Here is a 4,898-nt window from a genome sequence, read left to right on the forward strand (position 1 = left end):
GTGTGCTCTTCTGTTTAGTACCTTTCATATTTTCATGTGCAGAAAATATAAATAGTTATTTTGGAAAACTCTGAAGTGCCTAAGGTGATTACAACATGTACAGAGAAGCTGTACGCAGCACAGCTCAATAATAGCTCGTAACTGAGTGATCCCACAGCACACAGCTGTCTACAGCTATGGAGGAGCTGGAAGAGCTTGAGGATTAACAATCTAACTGCAGCAGAAAATTAGGTTGTGATGGCGTTACTCTATGAGCGAGTATAGGGTTACTTTTTCTGTGAGCTGAAGCATGTGATGCCTCTGACAGGTGAGAAAAGCAGTATTCCCAGGCTCCTTGATGGAGGTTTGGCAGTACACAACTTAAGCAGAGAACAAAAACAGGTAGAGTGGAGCCTCTGCCCAAGTATAGCACTAACACAGGCATACAGTGAATCAACAGCAGACTGCTGCTGGGCACAGTAACAAATTTATCGAGCTTTCAAGGAGGAGAAAAGATTGAGGAACACTAGAAACAGGTTCTTCAACGAGAATCAGAAGAACAATTCTGCTGAAAAGGTTTCAGGCTCTCGCTTGTCACAGCAAAGCAGAGAATAGTTGTTTACCTGGTGCTGCTGGAATGTAGTCTCTCCAGCCAGGCTTGCTTTGTGTACATGAGAGAATGCTCAACTTTAGAGCTGTTAGTCTATACATCTCATAACTGACCTAGTCTCTCAATCTTCTCGCATGAAAGTGTACAAAGTCTCCTCTCTGGTTGGGGAGAAGTGGTGGTTTTGTCACTTGAAACTGTAAACAAATCACATGGAGTGGATTTGTATAACTGAAACTTGTTGAGCTTACAGATATACACACATACATATTTAAAAACCATATACATCGATTCTCTCTCCCAATTCGTTTGATTGCAATTGAAATAATTTTCCAGAGCAGACTCACTTTCTTGACTGTCAACTTCATCAGACATGTGTTGGATTCTCTTCTCTAGGTCATTCACACAACAGGTTTTGCATTATTTAGAGTCCTTTCTGTCTCTGAAGGCACATGTTCGGGAGAACGGCATGTATGTTTGGGGTTTTTTTAGGGGTGGGGTGGTGGCTAAAGAAAGGGAAATGGGACACAACACGCAGCGAGGAAAGTGAGTTTCACAGTAAGCACAAATTATTTTTTTGTGGGTGGGGTTTGGGGTGCTGTTTTTTCACTAATTGCTGAGATCCTGGTAATGCTTTCTAACTCTCTTGCTTTTTTCACCATGTCTGTGGAGTCTCAGCTAGAAGATTTGTCTCTGTATGAGAAATACAGAAGAGCAGAGCAGTCAGGGATACATGACACTGGCTTAGAGTTTGGGAACATGGGTCTTCTCTCCTCAGCTAATGCCACAGGGAATATGGTCATCGATATTTTCATAACACAGAGCAGTTACTAGCCCTAATTGTTAGAAACTAAAAACTTCTGTCTCCAGGAGTCTAAACTACCAGGACTTTGTATTCAAAGTTTTTGCTAAACCTGATTTACAATGTAATAATGTTTTATTCAGTTAAATGATACCAATTTTGGATAAACAGACTTATTAATGAATTATTGTACTAGGCTGTATAGGAGATTGAGCAAACACCAATGTATTTTAACAGGATGATGAAACAAGTTATGTCTGTCAGTGGAAAAATGCCAGTTCTTCGAGAGTATTTTATCTGTTGGGATACCATCTTTTTCTGATTAGTTCTCTGAATTTTTAAATCCCCACTGCTGGAGAATGAGTTTAGGAACGAGAGGATTGCATAAGTAGGCTTGTTCTTTGAGCCAAAGAATCATTAGCTTTGACTTAACAGGTTAAAAGAATAAGCCACTGCTGCTTTCTAATTCTGGTTTTTAAAATAATGTTGTCTGCATATTGGACAGTTCTGCTTGTTTACTTTCAGTGGAAGTATTACTATCTGTGACAATTCAGAGCAATGCAAGACTTTTCAAACAGGATTAAAAAGGATATGTTCACAGCAGCAGCCACTCATCCCCATTTACCATGCCGTGATTTGCATTGTAGAGCAATTTGATTACATGAACCAGACTCTTGAATGAAGCTGAATCAGAAGATGCAGTCTAGATGCTATTGAATGCTCAGTCCATGGTAGGGAGAGTAGAGCTCATCTGAAGAGACCACTACCAGAAATGTATCTAGTTTGAGTGTCAAGTCCTTGACACCCTCTGTCTGGCTTGCAAACCTCGTCCAGCTGAGCCATGCTACCTGCTACTGTTGGCATACGCCAACAAGTCTGTGTTACATAGTTCTCTTTGTAGAAATTGTGGCATGAATAGAGAAATATCCCCTTTCTTTTTCCAAAACTGGGGTAAGGAAAATGTTTGTAAATGTGGTAAGACTGCTTACTGAAGTAGTGGCTTATTTGCTAAGCTTCTCCTTGTTTTTATTTTTAACTGATATGCTGTTATCAATGCTTTGATTGTTGTAACTCCTGAATTCCTGCACTGGGAGAGCAGTAGGCACCGAATGTGTTAACAGTACTTCCTGGTGATCCTCTGTTGTGGGAGTGGTGGAAATGTGTAATTATACTTGATGGCACATGCTGTGCTGGAGCTCTCGGTTTCAGGATTTAATGCTCAGCGTGTGTTCACCTCTTCTATGTTTAAAGCAGGGTGGGGCAAAGGTGGGGTGGCATTAGGAAGGAGAAGAATCTCTAAACTAGGAACAATACTTATAAGACTGATGGCATCTCCTAGAGTGCTAGAGAAGTTACTAGCTTTAAGTGTGCAGACCTTAGGAAACACATGAAAATGGAATACAAATGCAGAGTCCATCTGCAGTGCTGAAAAACAGTTAAGCAGGTCGGGAATTGAAGGGTGAAAGTCCTTTGTGATTTTTGTGTGGCAGATAAGGTTCTCTGATTATATGCAGACCCAATTTGGGAAGATCTTAGAACTGTCCCGATTTTTCTCTTTAATGGGCTTTGTCTGAGGGGAGTGGTGGTTCTGCAAACACAGCTTCTGTGTTGAAGGGGGTTTTACTTAGTTGCAATCTTACTATGAAAGCAATTATTTAGCTACAGGAATATTTTGATTATACTGAAGCTAACCTGTCATAGTTCAGCTTCAACTGTTAAGGTACCACTAATGGCTACTGTGTTTATAAATAATTCTCCTAAATAGTACAAGAAGTAGTAGGCTAGTTCTGTTGCTTTTGCTCACTCCCTAGTTTGTCTCCAGTTACCAGCTCATGTGAAAGTAAAAATTGTACAAAAAGCATAGAAACTTACTGCCCTTCCTTCCATGTTCAGGGTAGTTTGTCAAGCGGCTTTTTTTGAATGTGTACCAAATACTCCACAGCCTCTGTGAGAATGCTGCTGCCTATGGTCTTCTTGCCTTGAATATAGTTGAAAAGATGAATTTGAGTTATCTCAGAGTGATGGGAAACACTGGCTCAGAATTCAAACCCAACCTTGCTGGTGGTTAAACACCACCTTTCTCAGGTGTTTGTACTAATCGAATACATTGGCCAAACTTCTCTGTCTGAAACTGACTTACCAGTTGTTGCAAGAGGGGATGAACTTCCCTTGAGTTAAGTTTCTGTCATTGCTTCTGCTGTTTCTCTTTGCTCTCCCACTCTTGCAAAATGTAACTGGTGTTTTTTGCTGCTACTCTGACACTTAATGAGCAAGAGAGCTTCCTAGTCAGCCTGGTCTTTTCTCGAAGATCACTTAAATTTTGGCTTCTGAACAGGGACTCTTCTCCCCCCTTCTCAGCCTACGCCCCCTTAAGTTCAACAGAAAAAAACCCTCATTTTCTCCTAGTCATCTGTTTGACAGCTGCTCTGTAGCAACTTGTGAATATAAATCTTTTTTTTTTGCAGTGACGGGGGAGTATGCAAATCTTAATTCAGAAGAGGGTTAACTGCAAGTACACATGGAAAAGCTCAGTTTCAGTTGCCCGTTGATCTGTGCTCACAGTACAGTACTAGGCTTGTTCACTCCACCTGTACAAACTCTCAGGGCTTGTATTAAGTAAGGTGCATGCCCTGGAGAAGGCTTGCAGGTGCTGAGCTCAGTCCAGCATAGTTTTCCCTTGGCACTGTAAGGCCAGCATTAGGAGAACTGATCATGTGTAGCGTTTAAAAAACCTTGTTGTGCTGAGAAGCATATCAAAGAGTGGTCAGCAGTTCTGGTGAAGCTTACCTGTTCTTCCCTTCCTGCCTCTGGAGTCGTAGATCTCTTGCAGAAACTGTAAGGCAATTTGTGTCGTGACTCCTGTCTGAAAACAAGATGGTCTCAGATGGTGTTGGAGAAGAAAGGAGCCTTAGAGGAGACAGGCTCTTTGCTTGGTGTTACTGATTTTGCTTTATGCTTCCCTTGTCACGATAACTGTTGGCGCAGCTGAGCAGCTCTTTCAATAGAGAGGTTGAATACTTTATCTTGAATGGATTTATCGCTTCTCATGTGGTCAGGATGCTGAGGCCCCAGGTGTGTTTACACTGCTGGAATGTCTCTTCTTTGTGATATCTAGATACCCAGCAGCATTTTCCTGACTATGTGGGCTTATCTCTGGAGAAATCTGTATTTTATATAACAGACTTGTCCACAAGTAAAAATGCCTCTCCTTATCCTACTTGTTATATATAGTACCCACCAAACTAATGCTTTGATACGTTACATCATAATTTGGCACAGAACTAGACTGACAAATTTGGGGAAACTTGTGAGAAGGTTCTCTGGAGTGCCAGTTAACATATCCTCAGCACCAGCTGGCAGTTCTTCTCATTCCCTAGCAACTGGCTTAATTTCAGTACTGTCTTGGCAAGTATAGGCGCGGATGTTTTTAATGAAAGGAAAGATACATGCTTCTAGATCTTACTTTTTCTAGAGGGGATGGAGACATCATAGCACAGCCCATCCATTCAG

At 41.3% G+C, this 4,898-nt stretch overlaps 1 protein-coding gene across 2 annotated transcripts in view; it reads left to right on the plus strand.

Annotated features, from left to right (window-relative positions):
• The window catches only part of OSBPL1A (oxysterol binding protein-like 1A), a 26,349-nt gene that overhangs the window by 788 nt on the left and 20,663 nt on the right, over nucleotides 1-4,898 (plus strand). The gene's annotated exons all lie outside the window — the stretch shown is intronic.

Source organism: Buceros rhinoceros, unplaced genomic scaffold (assembly GCF_000710305.1).
Source record: "Buceros rhinoceros silvestris isolate BGI_N320 unplaced genomic scaffold, ASM71030v1 scaffold2222, whole genome shotgun sequence".
Taxonomy (NCBI): domain Eukaryota; kingdom Metazoa; phylum Chordata; class Aves; order Bucerotiformes; family Bucerotidae; genus Buceros; species Buceros rhinoceros.